General features: G+C 42.4%; 1 pseudogene; it reads right to left on the bottom strand.

The window, feature by feature from the left end:
- Positions 1 to 18,574, bottom strand: part of LOC109275010 (40S ribosomal protein S27-like) — a 36,429-nt pseudogene that overhangs the window by 867 nt on the left and 16,988 nt on the right.

Here is an 18,574-nt window from a genome sequence, read left to right as displayed (position 1 = left end):
GAATGGGGGAGGGTCAGAGAGAGGGAGACACAGAATTTGAAACAGGCTCCGGGCTCTGAGCTGTCAGCACAGGGGTCCGATGCGGGGCTCGAACTCACGGACCGCGAGATCGTGACCTGAGCCGAAGTCGGCGCTCAACCGACTGAGCCACCCAGGCGCCCCAAAACATTTTTTAATGCTTATTTATCTTTGAGAGACAGAGAGAGACAGAGCATGAGTGGGGGAGGGGGAGAGAGAGAGGGAGACACAGAATTCAAAGCAGGTTCCAGGCTCTGAGCTGTCAGCACAGCCCGATGTGGGGCTCGAACACACGAACCGTGAGATCATGACCTGAGCCAAAGTCGGACACCTAAACGAATGAGTCACCCAGGCACCCCCAGACACTAAGAATTTTAAATAAACATGATAAATATCTTAAGGAGAAAAGGGAAATTATTAGTAAGATCAAGCAAGAAAGAAAAATAATTTTCGAAAAACCCTAGTGGAAACATTAAGTATGAAGAATGCAATAGATGAAATAAAGAACAAAGAGATGGAATAAATAGCAGAATGGAGACAGCTGAAGTATGGATTGGGTTTGAAGATCAGTGTGAGGAAGTCTCCCAAAAGCAGCTGGAAAGGACACAATTCTAGCTCGAGGCGCTTTGTAATTTTAGCAGGAGAGAGACAGACCATAAGAAATAAACAAAATGAATACATGAATTAATGAATGACTTCTCTAGTATGCTAGAAGTTAATAGATGTTGTGGGGAAAACAGTGAACAAAGACTGGAATAATGATACAGTTGGGTATTTAGGGGAGGAGAATTCCAAGCAGAAGGAACGATTAGGGCAAAGGCCCTGAGGCAGGAACATACCTGGTCATATTTAAGGAGTAGCAAGTAGGCCAGAGCAATCTAGTGGAGTGAGCAAGGTGGGTAGTGGACCAAAATCATAAAATAGGAAATGAGGTCAAAGGGGTATGGGATGGGAGGAGGAGATCATGTAGGTAGGCATTATAAAGACTTGGGTTTTTACTCTAAATGAAACAAGGAGCTGTTGACAGAGCAGTCACCTGCTAGAATTCATCCTTAAATCCTATAAAGGATTCATCCGGTTGCTCTGTTAAGAATATCCTGTATCAGGGGGTACCTGGGTGGCTCTGTCAGTTAAGCGTCCCACATCGGGCTCTGTGCTGACTTCAGCTCAGGTCATGATCTCGCGGTTTGTGAGTTCCAGTCCCATATCAGGCTCTTTGCTGACAGCTCGGAGCCTGGAGCCTGCTTCGGATTCTGTGTGGCCCCCTCTCTCTCTGCCCCTCCCCTACTCTCTCTCTCCCAAGAGTAAATAAACATAAAAAAAAAAGAATACCCCGTATCAGGGTGCCTGGGCTGAGTGTCCAACTCTTGATTTTGGCTCAGGTCATGATCTCAGGGACTGTGGGATCAAGCCCCGCTTCTGGCTTCACACTGAGCATGGAGCATACTTGGGATTCCCTCCCTCTCTCCCTCTCTCTCTTTTCCTCTGGTCCTCTCTCTCTCAAAAAAAAAAAAGAAGAAGAAGAAGAAGAAGAAGAAGAAGAAGAAGAAGAAGAAGAAGAAGAAGAAGAAGAAGAAAGAAAGAAAGAAAGAGAGAAAAAGGAAAAGAAAAAGAAAATCCTGTATCAAACAAGGGAAGAAAGCCATTGCAGCAATGCGGGTGAGACCCAATGGCAGCAGAGCATAAACCAGGTGGGTAGCAGCAGAGAGGTGGTGAGAAGTATCTCGATTCTGGATGTATTCTGAAGATGGCGCCTACATGACTTCCTGACATATTGATTACAATCTGTATTCAGATGTTAAGGATAATCACCCATTTGGTCCTTTTGCGACATTTTTTATATCGCTCCATCTTAACTTTTTTTTTTAATTCTTTTACCTTCTGTCATCACCTAAATGTTGGCGTTCTCCAAGACTGTGTCTACAACTCTACTCCATTCTATATTCTATGCCTTGGTGAGACCATCTACCCTCATAGCATTATCTGTTGCTATCATCAAGTCATTTGAAAATTCCTATCCCCTTCCTAGTCTTCTCATGTTCTGCCGGGTCTTGCTTCTAGCTGTCTGCTGGACATGTCTACCTGAACTGTGGGCTGGGAACTCAAATGTTCTTTTCTGACTCTGGAACCCCCTACTTCTATGTATGCCCAATAACTTCTTTGTTAAGCATCTTGCCATTCTGCCAGCAAGAACGGGTCAAGACATCCAGTTACCATGGACTCCTTCCTCACTTTTTTTTTAACATTTATTTATTTTTGAGAGAGAGAGAGAGCACGCACGTGAGTGGAGGAGGGACAGAGAGAGAGAGGGACACACAGAATCCAAAGCAGGCTCCAGGCTCTGAGCTGTCAGCACAGATATGGGGGCTCAAACTCATGAACCATGAGATCATGACCTGAGCCAAAGTCCGATGCTTAACCACCAAATGAGCCACCCAGGCGCCCCTCCTTCGTCACTTCTTAATGTCCGCTTTGCTACCAAGTCCTTTCAGTTTTACCTGCTACAAGGCCTGGCTCAAATGCCACATTCTCAGTGGAACTGGACTCAATTTCAATATTTTAAAGTAGCTTCTCCTTGCACTTTTATAGTTTTAGGCTTTACATTTAGGTCAGTGATCCATGTGGCATAACTGTATGTCGCATGTATGTGGCATGTGATTAGAGGCTTATTTCTATTTTGTTTTGTTTTGTTTACGTATGTATCTCCAATTGTCCCAGCACTGTTTGTTGACAGGATATGTACTGAATTTCTTTAGAATATCTGGTGAGAAAGTATAATGGTACAACTACTTTGAAAAACAATTTGGCAGAATCGTTAAAGGGAATATTACTTGGCAATCAAAAAGAACAACATCTTGCCATTTGCAACAACGTGGATGGAACTATAGGGTATTATGCTAAGTGAAATAAGCCAGTCAGAGAAAGACAAATATCCTATGATTTCACTCATTTGTGGAATTTAAGAAACACAACAGATGAACACAGGGGAAGGGAAGGAAAAACAAAATAAGATAAAAACAGAGAGGAGGCAAACCATAAGAGACTCTTAAATACAGAGAACAAACTGAGGGTTGCTCGAGAGGAGGTGAGTGGGGGGAGGGGGCTAAATGGGGGATGGGCATTAAGAAGGGCACTTGTTGGGATGCACACTGGGTGTTATATGTAAGTGACGAATCACTGGGTTCTACCCCTGAAACCAGTACAACACAGTATGTTAACTAACTTGAATTTAAATAAGTAATTTTTTTAAGTCAAAGGTACACCTGCTACATGACCCAATGATTCCACTTCTAGCTATGTACCCAAGAGAAACAAAAGTATACAGCTATTTAAAGACTTGTATATGAATGTTCCCAGCAGCTTTATCAGCAATAGCCCAAAACCGAATGCCCATCGCCAGGTAAATGAAAAAACAAACTGTGGCACATCTATACAGTGGAATACTACTCATCAATAAAAAGGAATGAACTAACGATACATGCAACAACATGGATGCATTTCCAAATCATTACGACAAACAAAGGCAGCCAGACAAAAATGAATTACATTCTGTATGACTCCATGTATACGAAACTCTAAAAAAAAATGCAAACAAATCTAGAGTGACATAAAGCATATCAGCGGCTGCCTAGAGATGGTGGGGGGAATGGAAGCAGGGATTACACAGGGACACAAGGAAAATCTGGGAGTAATGAATATGTTCACTGTCTTGACTGTGGTGATAATTTCACTGATGTATACATGTCAAAATGTGCCAAATTGTACCTTTTAAATTCATCTCTTCTGAATCTTTTTTTTTTTTTTTTTTTTTATTTATGTAGGGGCACTTGGGTGGCTCAGTTGGTTAAGCATCTGACTCTTAATTTTGGCTCAGGTCATGATCTCACAGTTCATGGGTTCAAGCCCCATATCGGGCTCTGCACTGACAGCGTGGAGCCTGCTTGGGATACTGTCTCTCTCCTCTCTCTGCCCCTCTTGCTCTCTCTCTCTTGCTCTCTCTCTCTCTCTCTCTCAAAATAAATAAACTTACAAAAAATAAAATAAATGTTTATTTTTGAGAGCACGCGAGCATGCATGCACAAGTGAGCAAGGAGGGGCAGAGAGAGAAGGAAAAAGAGAGAATCCCAAGCAGAAAGAGAGGGAGAGACAATGCCAAGCAGGCTCCACACTGTCAGTGTAGAGCCTGATGCAGGGCTCGAACCCATGCACCGTGAGATCATGACCTGAGCCGAAATCAAGAGTCAGATGCATAACTCACTAAGCCACCCAGGTGCCCCTCTTCTGCATGTTCCGTTGCATCCATAGTGTTCTGACTTGGGTGAGATATAGGTGACCTCTTTTAGAAGATATGTAGTAGCCATTTTTGTATCCATATACAGTGTTTAACACATTTCCGGCCATGCTGTGTTTCGCAAGGCTTTGCTGATATGAAACAAATATAGATAAATCAATGGCTCTGCTGTAAAAAACTGTAATTAGCTAGATGGGGATAATGACTATTGTAAGGAAGTTAATTTTTCTTGGATACATTTATGAGTTTAATGCAATGTTAATAAAAATTATCACGGCTTTTTAAAACTTCATTCAGACTATACCAAAGAATAAATGAGTGAGAATGGTCAAGGAAGCTTTGGCAAACAAGAGTGGCAATGAAGCTTGTCTTAACAGATATTACTAAGTAGCTGCAATAATCAAAATAATGGGGATCTCACATCAGAGTAAAGCAACGGTGCAAACTGTTATGTCCACAAACAAGCCCTAAACTGTGAACACAGTCTTAGTATATGACGCACATGTGGTACCACAGGTTAGAGAGGAAAGGAAGGAGTTATTCAGTAAATGGTATAGGATAGCCTGATTAACTTCTCTTGAGTGAAAAAAAAAAAAAATTAGGTATTTTGCCCATATACCAAAGTAAATTATAGGTAAATTAAACTGGGGGTTATTTAGAAGTAGGTACAGGAGGAGGACACCTGGGTGGCTCAGTCAATTAAGCATCTGACTCTTGATTTCAGCTCAGGTCATTATCTCACCAGTTCCTGAGATCAAGCCCCCAGTTGGGCTCTGTGCTGACAGTGGGTAGCCAGCTTGGGATTCTCCCTCTCTCTCTCTCTCTCTCAAAAATAAACTTAAAAGAAAAATAGGCAATAAACATTTGAAAACTGTTTCATCTTGTTTATAATTTAACGGCTAGTAATTAAAGAAATTCAAATTAGGCAGATATTATTTTTCCACCAAATGGGCAAAAAAGTTACGTAAGGCTGGCCAGGAATGAGGAAATAGGCACTCCCAAGGTTTGCTGATGGGACTGAAGGGCAATTGGCAGGATGTAGAACCAGCCTCGGAGTGTCTATACTGTTGTTTGCTCCGTGATTCCACTTCTAAGGATCCATTCTAAAGAAATAATCATTTATATTCAAGGTGCTTTATCCAAACAATCCCCCCACAGAAATGTGAGCTCTGTGGAGGCAGGAATTGTATCATCTTTGTTTACAGCTATATCCCAATGATAAAGCAGAGCCAGGCACAGAGAAAGCACCCCCAAAATATTGTTGAATGGATATTTTCACTTTCTAAAGTTTTTATTATGAAGTATTTTAGGTAAATGAAAAAGGTATATATTTTTTAAACGTATTAGTGATTTATTTTGGCAGGTGGGAGGAGAGGAGCAGAGAGAGGGAGAGAGAGAATCCCAAGCAGGCTCCGGCTGTCAGCACAGACTCCGACTCAGGGCTTCATCTCATGAACCATGAAATCATGCCCTGAGTTGAAATTAAGAGTCAGATTCTTGGGGCACCTGGGTGGCTCAGTTGGTTGAGCATCCGACATCAGCTTGGGTCATGATCTCATGGTTTGTGAGTTCGAGTCCTGCATCAAGCTCTGTGCTGACAGCTCGGAGCCTGCAGCCTGCTTCAGATTCTGTCTCCCTCTCTCTCTGCTCCTCCCTCCACCCCACTGTCTCTGTCTGCTTCAAAAATAAATAAACATTAAAAAAATTTTTTTAAAACAGAGTCAGATTCTTAACCGACTGAGCCACCCAGGTGCCCCCAAAATGTATATTTTTTGAAAATACAAAACACCCAAGTATCCACTGCTTGATTTAGAAAAGAAAACATTACCATTATGGCTGAAGTCCCCTGTTGCATGTATTAAAGTAGGAAAAGGACAAAAATACAAAGCAAATTCACCATAACCTTCTGATCAGGCCAAAAATTCTACACAAAATGTTCCTTTTTCTCTCGTTTTTTAAATAAAAAATTACAGTGAAACACACATAAACATAAAATTTACCATCCTAACCAATTTCAAGAGTACAGTTCAGGGGCATGCAGAACATTCACATTGTTGCGTCAAGGTTATCACCATCCACCCACAGAACTCTTTTTGTCTTGCAAAACTGAGACTCTGCATCCGTTTAACAGTACTTCCCATTCCTCCCTCCCCCAGCCCCTGGTAACCACTTGTTCTACTCCCTCTGTATATTTTATTACCCCAGGTACCTCATATAAGTAGAATTATACAATATTTGTCCTTTTGTGTCTAGCTTTTTTCACTTAGCCTATCCTCAAGATTCACCCATGTTGTAGGATATATCAGAATGTCTTTCTTTTTTCAGGCTGAGCAATATTCCATCTCGTGTATGTACCACATTTTGTTTATCAACTCATCTGTGGATGGACACTTGGGGGTGCTTCCACACTTTGGCTACTGTGAATAATGCTGCCTTGAATGTAGGTATACAGATATATCTTTGAGTCTCTGAATTCTTTTGGGAATATACTCTGAGGTCGAATTGCTAGATTAAATGGTAATTCTGATTTTGGTTTTTTAAGGAACTGCCATACTGTGTTCCATAATGGCTATACCATTTTATAATCTCACCGACAGTGCACAAGGGTTCCAATTTCTCCACATGCTCACCAACACTTGTTATTTTAATAGTAGTCATCCTAACAGGTATGAGGTGGGAATTCATCCCTTGTGTCTCCTGCACAATGCCTATCAGTGTGGACAAGCACGTGCTTGAAAGAAAAACTATACTCAGGAAGTTTTCAGGTAACAGAACTACAACCTCATGAGGTCTTTCCAGGGAAGTCAAAAAAGGGCTTGTAACACACCCACACCCACCCACACGCACCCACTCACACACCATTAAACAGAACCTCTTTCTTGTTATCTGGAAGACTTCTTCAGCAAGCATGGTGGCCATTACCACTAGGGACAATATTCTTCCCAAGCAAGGCTGAAGTGTGGGGAATAAAACTCCCCCAGCCCTTAGCAGGACTTGAAAGGACACAGGCAGGGACTTAACAGGACCACGAAACTTTTGGGAATAACGTATACGTTCACTATCTTGATTATGGTAATGGTTATATATCAAACTGTACATTTTAAATATGTGATTATATTGGATGTCCACTATTCCTCAATAAAGCTGTTTTTTTTTTAATTCCCCCAGTCCCTAACAAAATTTAGAATTGCTCAAAATGAATTTTATCAAAAAATAATGAAAGGTTGGGGTGCCTGGGTGGCCCAGTTGGTTAAGTGTCTGACTTGATTTCGGTTTAAGCCATGATCTCATGGTTCATGAGTTCGAGCCCCATTTTGTGCTCTGTGCTGACAGCTGGAGCCTTCTTTGGCTTCTCTCTTGCCCCCTCTCTTTACCCCTCCCCCACTCACAAGCATGCATGTGTGCACTCTCTCTCAAAATAAATAAATAAACATTAAAAGAAAACAATGAAAAGCAAAGCACAAAACTGAGAAGAAGAGCAAGCTAGGAAATAATTGGGCAGATTTACAAACTGCATTTTCCTTACGTTTGATACCTTGAGCCTGAATAAACACAGCTCCTCAGTGCGGGTTGGTCCATGCCTCCCTTTCTGACCCTGATTATGAGGTATTCAGACATGTAAATTGTGGGTTACCAGTGCTGCCTAGTTTGGTTGAGATTTCACAAGCTGCCTCAGTCTGCTTCCCAATTCCTTTTTCTGGAACAGCCAATACTTCCTGCCCCCCACAACAGGTTGGCACTTTTGCTTTATTTTTTCCTGGATTCTGTGCCCCAGATGAGGAAAGTGTTGCCTTTTGGGATTCAAAGATTCCTTCTCTGCTCCAGGAAAACCGCATTAACCTTGCTAGTAAACTCTTACTCACCTCAGAAGTTGTTCCAAAATTCCTACCCTCACCCCTGAGCCACTGTTGTGTGTCCTGTTCAGTTCGTCTGAAACTCACCCATTCGTGGTCTATTAAATTGACTTATGGCAGGGCCACCTACTGCTCCTAATATCTGAGCCTAATGTCATGAAGGGTCAAGAGAAGTGGTGACCATCATGCAGAATCTAAGGTACCTAATGGTTTCAATAAAATACCAGCCACATAAGGTACAAACATTTTGTGAAAAAAGATAATTTTAAAGACACGTTGCCAACTACTATGTAGCAAATTACCACAAAATTCATTAGCTTGAAACAACCTTTTATTATACTCATGACATGTGCAAGTCAGAAATTCATACAGGGGTTCATAGGTCTCTACTACAATATCCAGGGACTCAGTCGGAAAATTTGAAAGCTGGGGTGACCGAGGGCTGGGGACAGGAATCATTTGGAAGCGCGTTTATTTAACATTTCTAGCAGCTGATGCTAGCTGTCAGCTGGGATTGGCAGTTAGACCACCACCATATGACCTTTCCAAGTGGCCTGAACATCCTCACAGCTGACCAGTCTCCAAGAGAACCAATGGAGACTTTATTGCCTTCTGTAATCTAGCCTAGGAAGCTATATAAGTAGTCACAAGTCCCCCAGATTCAAGGAGAACTGTATTGCTTTGTTAGGGCTTCCATAAGAAAGCATCACAGACTGGAACTCGAACAACAGAAATGTATTGTCTCACAGTTCTGGAAACTAGATGTCCACAAGGTATCAGCAGGGTTGGTTCCCTCTCCAGGTTGTGAGAGAAAGATCTCTTCTAGGCCTCCCTCCTTGGCTTGTACATGGGCATCTTCTCTCTGTGTCTCTTCACATCGCTGTCCCTCTTTGTGTGCCCGTGTGCCCAAATTTCCTCCTTTTTATGACACTAGTCATACTGGATTAGGACCCACCCTAATGACTTTAACTTGATGACCTCCATCTCCAAATAAGACCACATTCTGAGGTGCTGAGGATTAGGACCTCAACATAGGAATTTTGAGGGAAACACAATTTAATTTGTAAGAGGAATATAGACCCCAACTCTCAATGCGCAGAGTGCCAAAGTCACCCCATAAAAAGTGTGTGTGGGAGATATTATTACTACCATCTTTGGAAAATACAGTCTAACACATCATGATACATAATGCTTAATGATGAGAATCTATGAGAGTTTATGTTATTCGTTTCATGTAAGTCAGCTCACAACATAATAAAACAATGATTTGGGGGAGAGCGATTTTCATGTGTTTCATATTTTTATGACAGTCAGAGAGCTCAAATGCCAAGTGTTTGGTTCCAAACAAGACACCTGGAAAATCTGTGGCTTGACTTTTCCAAGGCAATGAAGGCATGTGCTTCAAAAACTAGTGCTTCCCAACAGAATTTCCGGCAAATTATTATTTCTGGCTCAAGGATTTGCTCCACTTTAAGCTCCTTTACTGATGTGCTTATTTGTAGTAGACACTCAGTATTAGTGCCTATAGTTCACCCTTGACCAATCTTGTCTTCACTCAGAGGAATTCATGCTTATCCATTTTATTTTCCAGTAATTTTAAAGTAAATTTAAACATGTATTTTTATCAAGTTTTAGGAAACACATATTAATAAGTGCCTACTATAACTGTAAATCTTATCACGCCTCCTTTGTTGCCACTATTGTTACTACGTGAATTGACTTACAGTGCAAAAAATCAGGTGGGGCTTCTGCCAAACCCAGACTGGCAGTGATAACACTTACTGGCCCAATGCACATCAGCAAATGTTCTGCAACAAGTATTGAATAAAGATTGCACAAAAACCAGTCTCGAAAATCTAAACATTCCTTTTGAAAGTGGGGAAGACACCCAGTTACTCCACAATCCACTGGGCTAGTCTCCAAATTGCTTTTCCAGAACTACCCACTCTTGCCACTTCACTCTTCCTAGCCTCTTTTCTCCTGGTCAGCCTCTCCCTCCCTGCCCACCTGGGCAGCACACATCACAGGGCCCACTCAGACCTACTGAATTAGTCCAAGTTCCCCAGGTAATTCTGGTCATCAGCTAGGTCTGCCAACCACAGATCCGTGTGATCAGATTCAACTTCCTTAAGCTTAGCCTAAAAAGCTGTCACCTCTGCTCAAGCCACTGTCACATCCTCTGCCACTCCCCATCTCATGATTTACCCCCTAACAATACTCAGTAGGTTGCTTCCCCCCAGCCCCCACCTCAGACCCTGCCTAGGTTGAAACCCTCCACCCACCTTGACAGCCAAACAATCTATTTCCCCTCCAAAATCCAGCTCCAGTGTCTGCTTCCATGAAGGCTTCTCTGACCATGAAGCCAACCCTCATCCAGTGTTAATCCTTCTCTGCATTTCCGCTGCACCGAGTATACAAACAGCAATCAGCACAGTGTAGAAATATACTTGCTTGCCTTTCTCCCCTGTGAAAGTATGATCCACTTGAAGGCAGGTTCGATGTCATTTCCATCTTAGAATTCCCAGCATCTAACCCGGGGCTGAACTGAATCAGAATAAACTGGTTTTATGGGAGTACACAAAGAAGTCCTTTGTCAAGCAGGTCAAGTCTCCTTTGTACAAACTCCTTGATGTTACTGTGTTCAGTTAGGCTGCTGTGTGTGTGCTACTCTGCCTGGCTCTGACATGATCAATTCTTTCAGTATTTAACACAGTACACACAGGCTCTTTTCCTTGGCAAGAAGCAAGTCCCTATAAAGACGTTTAAGGGCACTAGCATTTAAGGAAAGACTCCCAAACCAGGGCTCTCCTGGTTTCTCCTAGCACAGACCCTTGAGTTCCATCCTCTCCCCTCATATTTCATGATCTTATTTCACATCCCAGACAACAGGGATCAATGTTTGCTTTACGTTGCCTGCCTCCTGCTAGCTCTTCTTTGCTTAGAATTTTGACCAAGATTGCAGCTGCAGCCTGTTAGTGACACTCCCAACTTGATGCCATCAATTTCCAGCCAACAAAAACTTCACAGATTATATAAAAACTCAGTCACACCAAGAATTTTGGCATTGCTCATCTAGAAACTGGGGATTTGGTATTGCCCAACATTCAGAGGACTGAAGTCCTTGCTTCTTAGGCTGGATGGTCTCTGGGAAGATGGCAAACAGAACCCTCAGATAACAGCCAGGATAACACAGTAGTGTTTCTCTGAGTTCAGGGTCCATCCAAGTCCCAGGAGGGCTTGTTACAACACAGATTGCTGCTTGTTACAACTCAATTACTGATTCAGGGCATCTGAGGTGTGGCCTAAAAGCTGCATTTCTAAAAAGTTCTCAGGTGGTGCTCATGGTGGCTGAGGGAATACGTTTTGAGAATGTGTGGTAGAGAATGTCTGGAGAGGAGGACGAGGCCATCAATCTGACTTGTTAAATCCAGAATAGATTTACCTGCATATTAGACATAGTAGGATCACCTGAGAAGATTTAAAAACTCTGCCCAAGCTGCAGCCCATTCCAAATCAGAATCTTTGAAAATGGGACAGAAGTATCAGTATTTTTTTTAAAACTTCCCAAATGCTCCCAGGGTGCAGGCAAATTTGACAACCACTGATGTAGACCAGCAGGTCTCAGACCTGGTTGCAAATTAGAGTCGCATGGGGAGCTCGTAAAACATATTCCTGCCAGGAACTTACCCTGAACCAATTAAGTCAGAATATCTGGGTGTGAGGCCTGGGTGGGTTGCCTTCATTCCTTTAGCCCTTCCTTCCTTCCTGTCCCGTTTTCCAGATTTTCCTAAAGTTTAAGCAGTGTCGGGGATTGAATTCTGGATGTCAATGTACCCCTATTAGAAATTGTCATTTCTGTTGCAGTTGATAAATCCCTTGTCTTAAACGGAAGAAACTGAGATAATGATTTTTATTTTTTTGAAACTAGAGAAGACTGGTCTGAGTGGCAGGAGGGAGGAGAGGAGAAGGGGAACAAATTCACCTTCAGGGTGGATCCCCTAGCATCAAGGCCACACCCTCTCTAAAAATTACCTAGGGCAGCAACACCTGTACGTGCATCAACAGCATCACTTGGGAGTCTGTTAGAAATGCACATTCTCAGGTCCCTACCCCAGGAATTCTGAGGGTGGGGCTTTTGAACCTGTGCCTCCAACAAGCCTACCAGGTGATTTTGAGGTAGGTTAAGGTTTGGGCACCTCTGACCAGGAAGATAGCAGTGGGTGATTAAGATCTTAAGATTCTGATGTCGATTATTTTTTTTAAGACCGAGAACTCACAAGGGCATAAGTCGGGGAGAGGGGCAGAAGGGGAGAGAGAGAATCTCAAGCAGGCTCCATGCTCAGCATGGAGCCCAACACGGGACTCGATCACACGACCCTGGGATCATGACCTGAGCAGAAATCAAGAGTTGGACGTACAACTGACTGAGCCACCCGGGTACCACTCAATCTTTTTTTTCTTTTTCTTTTTTTAAACACACCACAGTACCTCTCAAAAGACAAGAGCGACATAGCAACAGCCATGCCAGGAGCCACCTGACTCAATGCCATGTGTCTCAGTGCGAGATGGAACCATCGAACCTTCACCATGCCCCTGCTGACTGTGGGTTTCCACCCCTGACCTTTTGGTCCAGAAGGTCCAGAAAGAAACTGGAAAAAAATTAGTGTATAATAAAGGTGATAGCTTAAATCAATGAGGGAAGTATGTACACATGGTCCCTGACTTATGGGGGTGTGACATAACAATTTTTTCAACATTAGAAGAGCCTTAACATGTGGTTTTGTGTTCTTACTATGACGGTCACAGGTAATCCCCAAATTTGAATAGTCATTTGCATTTAGTAGATGACTGCCCTTCCAATTTGATTAAAGTAACTTAGAAGGCTCTTCAGGGCTCCTGTTTGCCTGCCTTCTGTTCTCCATTTCCTCACCAGATGGGGTCATATAATCTCCAGTTGTTATGCAAGCCATAGCACATGAGCCTGTGCAGCCAGGAAGATGGAGGGCAGCCCTGCTGGACTGAACCCATCAATGTTGTACCAGGAGCCACAGCCTTCCTCTCAGCCCGGAGAACAACAAAATAGGAAGCAGCTCATTTTTTAAATTAATTTATTTTTGCCCAAAACCCTTTATCAAGGGTTAGCAAGACCCTCAGGCAGTATGAGGCCTCAGAGCTTGTCTGGGATGGAAAAAAGACCACATATGAAACGAGTAGTGACACCTGTAACTAACTGACCCATTTGCTGCTGTTCTTAGCAAAGAAGAGAACCTGCTTTCATTGAGCACATACTCTCAGGATTTTACATACATAATTTTCCTTCCAATAACATTGCAAAGTTAAGTGGTATTACTCTTACCGAAATACAAACATATAGGAAAGAAATTCAGAGAATGAATGATGTTCCTGAAACCCCACAGCTAGTAAACTGAGATTGGAAGCTCTCACTGTTACCCTGCCCTGCCCACAAGGGGTGCCTGTGCTATCTGCACAACACTTAAATGTCAGTCCTGGCTTCTTTCTATCACTGCATTACACTTCTTGATGTAAATGTTGAAAATAAACACAACTTTTAGGGGTACCTGCATGGCTCAGTGGGTTAAGCATCTGACTTTTGGTTTCGGCTCAGGTCATGATTTCACGGTGAGATTGAGCCCTGTGTCAGGCTCAGAGTCTGGAGCCTGCTTGGAATTCTCTCTCCCCCTCTCTCTCTGGCCCTCCCCCATGCTCACTCTAAATAAATAAGTAAGTAAGTAACACAATTTTTAAAAAGAAACCAGTATAAATGTGTGCTGGGTAATGAGTTGTTGGGATGCTCTGTAGAAATCAAAGGCATGAGCAAAGAAGAATTTATGAAGGGAAATGTAGCTGTAATGGCATCAGAAATCACTCTTTCCTAGAACCTTCTGGGATCTGTTTTCCCCTTGTTCTCCTGCTGTCCACCTTCCTACCCCAAGAGAACTTTCATCAACTCTCCAGCAAGGCCAGGTAGGACTAATAACATACCCAACCTCTTCGGGCACTGTGCTCTCCACCAATGACTGTTCCACCCCCTTCTCTCACACCCCATCCTAATTCCCACCTGCGCCTGAACAATCCATTTGACACGAGAGTGCCTGCTTCCCCAGAGCCCTGCCAGCATTGAGCACCATATTCTTTTTAAAGTCTTCACCATTAAAATAGTAAAACTAAAAATCTCATTATTTTAATTGGCATGTCCTTAGTCGCTGTTGAGGTTGAACACGTATATCCAAAAAATATTTGATTTTTTTTCCTTTGCGAATTGCCCTTTCGTTTTTTTCTAAGTTTATTTCCTTTGAGAGACAGAGTGCATGTGATTGGGGGAGGGGCAGAGAGAGGGAGAGCCTGACTCTTGGCTCAAACTCACGAACTGTGAGATCCTGACCTAAGTTGAAATCAAGAGTCAGATGCTTAACCGTCTGAGCCAACCAGGCGCCCTGCCCTTTCACCTTCTTCACCCAATTTCTTTTGGGGACTGGTTCTTATTGATATATGAGGACCTTTATTTACTAAGGACATTCATCTTTTCCCATATATAAGCAAAGACTTTGTCCCAATTTGTATTTTGACTGGTTTCTGCAGCACTGGGGTTGTATGTGGTCACATCTATGGTTTCTTCGTTCAGGGTCATTTTTAGAGAGATGTTCCCCATGCTACGATTTTTAAAATATATACTCATACCTTATTATATATAATTTGTATGTCTCACTTTTTACATTAAATCCATGTGAAAATTTTTTGTTCAGGTATGGAAAAGGATTCTAGACTTAACTCTCCTTCAAACGAATAGCCAGTTTGTTCTAATGCCATGTACTGAATGATAGACATCTTCAACTTCCAGTAAGGTTATGTCCCAATTACAATTTCACCATAAGTTGAAAATATCGTAAGTCAAAAATGCACTGAACACACCTAACCTAAGGAACATCCTAGCTTACTTAGTCTAGCCTACCTTAAATGTGCTCAGAAGACTTACATTAGCTTACAGGTGGGCAAGTAATCTAACACAAGGCTTATTTTATAATAAAGTGCTGAGTATCTCATGTAATTTATTAAATACCATACTGAAAGTGAAAACTGGGATGGTGGTTAGCACCCTTGAGATCAGGTGCCTGACAGGGAGCTGCAATTCCCTGCTACTGCCTAGCAGCACAAGAGAGTGCAGTACTGGGTACCATTAGCCAGGAAAAGATCACTATTCAAAATTCAAAGTACAGTTTCTACGGAATGCTATTACTTTAGCACCTTCTAATGTTGAAAAAATTGTTATGTCACACCATCATAAGTCAGGGACCATCTGTACATACTTCCCTCACTGATTTAAGGTATCACCTTTATTATACATCAACTTTTCTCATGTTTCTTTCTGGACCTTCTTTTGGTCTTTTTAGACCTTCAATTCTCATGCCCATACCACACTGGTTTAATTTCCGTAATTTTATGTTGGGTGGTATCTGGTAGAGCTATTTCAATCCTTCTTTATTAACATTTAAAAAACATTTCTAGGGGCGCCTGGGTGCCTCAGTCAGTTAAGCATCCAACTTTGGCTCAGTTCGTGATCTCACAGTTTGAGAGTTCGAGCCCAGCATTGGACTCTGTGCTGACAGCTTGGAGTCTGGAGCCTGCTTCAGATTCTGTCTCCCTCTCTCTCTGCTCCCCTCCCTCCACTTGCAGTCTGTCTTCCTCTCTCAAAAATAAACATTAAAAAAATTAAAAGAAAAAACATTTAAAAAACATTTCTAGACTATTGCACATTTATTTCTCCAACTGAATTTTGGAAATATTTTGTCAAAGCTTTACTTTTCCACTTACTGTTGTAGGAATACTTCTGTTCATCTCTCTAGCAGCTGTTCTTTCCATTATTCAATAATCATTGCCTGTGCCTACTGTTAACCTGGCAATGGGCTAAGCACTGGGGATATAAAAATCAGCTTGATGCAATTCTTGCCTTCAAGAGGCTTAAAATCACAGGTAGGAAAAGAATATCAATGAATTTGGGTTATTCAGTCATGATTTCTCCTGTTGGGGAGTACTTTAAGGCTAAAGTCCAAGAAAAGGCATTGATGTATCTTCTGAGAGAAGTGGCAGAAAATGAAAATAGCAAGAGGTGGCCAGCCAGTGCCTCACCACTGGGCCTGGTAAGTGACCTCAGGAAGGGTCCATGCTTACTGTGTAACATTGGAACCCTAAGATTCCAAAGATATGTTTTGGGGGTCTTAAAAGTCTACATTCCCTCTTAGCACTATCCAGTGAAGTCTGCATTTTCAGTTTCCCTATCCCATGCTAAAGCCTCCTGTCAGATTATGTTTCACCTGCTAGCAAGAGTGAGTATCCTGGTCTGTTACACAGCTCAAACCAGCATAAGTCAGGGACCATGTGTGCACATTCTTCTCACTGATTTAAGGTATGACCTTTATTATACACTGTATTTTTGTGTCTTTCAAAGCATTCTTTGCCTGTTTATATAATCCAAAATCCCCTACAGTCTTGTGAGGTGAGCAGATATCATAATTTCTACTTGAAAGGTATATAAATGGATGCTTTGCAGAGCTAGCACGTAAGTTATGTGATCTGCCCAAAGTGCTGGGTACAGAGCCAAACCTGGAAGGAAAGTTTCAGGTTCCTGGGCCAGTTCTCTTTCTAGCATACTCTATGGCCTACTGAGTAAGCCCAATCTTTCTGTTTAAGGCGTTTCTAATAGCACTATTCAACCTGCAAATGGCTATGTCTAGAACTTCATTATATCTCTCCTCTACCCTTCACCCTCACCACTGTAAAGAAATGGGGGATCCCCTTGCTTTATACTTCTGCATCTAAAACAAGAGGTTGGGAAGAAAAGGAAAGATGCTAGAGCAAGATTAGGGTGAGGATCTAGATGGAGGCCAAAGAAGTGGAGCAGAGGGGAAATGGGCCTTTCGGGGACCCCAAAAGGGTTGAAGGAGTTGAAGCTGTCACGGTTTCCTGCTAATTTATCTTCAAAGGCTCCCTGGTTAAATCCCCAGTCACTCCAACTCACTTCCTTTTTCACTGTGACCATTAGTAGCTTCTGAGCTTCTGAATTTCTCTCCTTCTCTGGGCAACTAAAGAATAGAATTCAGACTTAGTTTTTCACTTCCATAGATATACCTTTTAAAAATACACATACAGGGGCACCTGCGTGGCTCAGCTGGTTGAATGTCCAACTCTTCAATTCAGCTCAGGTCATGATCTCCTGGTCGGTGAGTTTGAGCTGCACATTGGGCTGTGCTGGCAGTGGGGAGCCTGCTTGGGAATCTCTCCCTCTCTCTCTCTCTCTCTGCCACTTCCCTGCTCCCACTCTCTTTCTCTCAAAAATAAACATTAAAAAAGAAGAAAGAAAAAAAGAAGAACTGGGACAGAAGATTAATCTGCAGCTCTTGCAACTGGGCATTTCATTACTGCAGCTGAGACTTAAAGGGAGGAGGAGCTTGGGGTTAATGTGGGGGAAACAGGCTGGATGCTGCCAAGACTAACATTAGGGATGGGTGGGGGCTGAGAACAGCTGTGGGGGAGTGTTCTTCCTTACCTCAGCATGGACCAGCTGGAGGGAATGAAAAGACAGAGGAGGTGGGGATCTGGGCCAAGGAAGGGGAAGGAGAAATATTAAGTCAAGCAATTGGGAGAGAATTACTATAGCAAATTCTAGGGTCAGAGGAGGGAAGGTTTGGCCTCTCATGCATGTGTGTGTTGATGGAGGGTGGGGAGGTGGGGGTGGTGGCAGTTAAGTGACCTAGGTAACTGAGCAAAGTCAGGCTTGTAAGCCACTGCAAAGCCTGCTTCTGCAAGTAATGTGTATACCATCTGTCTCTCTGTGCCAGGGGAAGCACTAATAAATGTTACATGTTGAAACTTTTGCATAGCTTGTACATAAAAATTCCATATGCCAATTGACTGGACTACATGAACACATCTGTCAAAAACAGGTCTCTTAGGCACAATTTAGGACATTCCAAAGCAGCTTTATAACCGTTTCAACCTCCAAATGGTATGAATTAACTCTCATAAGCCAGGTCCATTCTCTGAGTGGAGAACTGGGCTAAACGTCCAAATAATTCAAGTCAGAAACACTCTTTTGCCTTCATTATAGAGAGTATCAGTAGCAAGGTCTTTTTTCCCCCGAATTATACTGTTGATTGACTCAGTGTTTGATGTCACATTGTTAACATATGTTAACATGGCCAGAATGATAAAATACTTTATGTATAATGGGCTTCAAAAGGACGCTGTTTTTAACTTCTACAAGATTGTTACTCCACTAACATCTACAATTTCCAACCCACACTGACACCAGTAGGTGATTAGATCTCAGGTGCCAAGGAGATTTATTTTGAAAAAGCCATTATACAAGAATTCCTGAGATGACCCTTTTACATCC

Source organism: Panthera pardus, unplaced genomic scaffold (genome assembly GCF_024362965.1).
Source record: "Panthera pardus isolate Hobbes unplaced genomic scaffold, ASM2436296v1 HiC_scaffold_2, whole genome shotgun sequence".
In the NCBI taxonomy this organism is placed as follows: Eukaryota; Metazoa; Chordata; class Mammalia; order Carnivora; family Felidae; genus Panthera; species Panthera pardus.
This window is presented reverse-complemented; position numbering and strand designations above follow the sequence as displayed.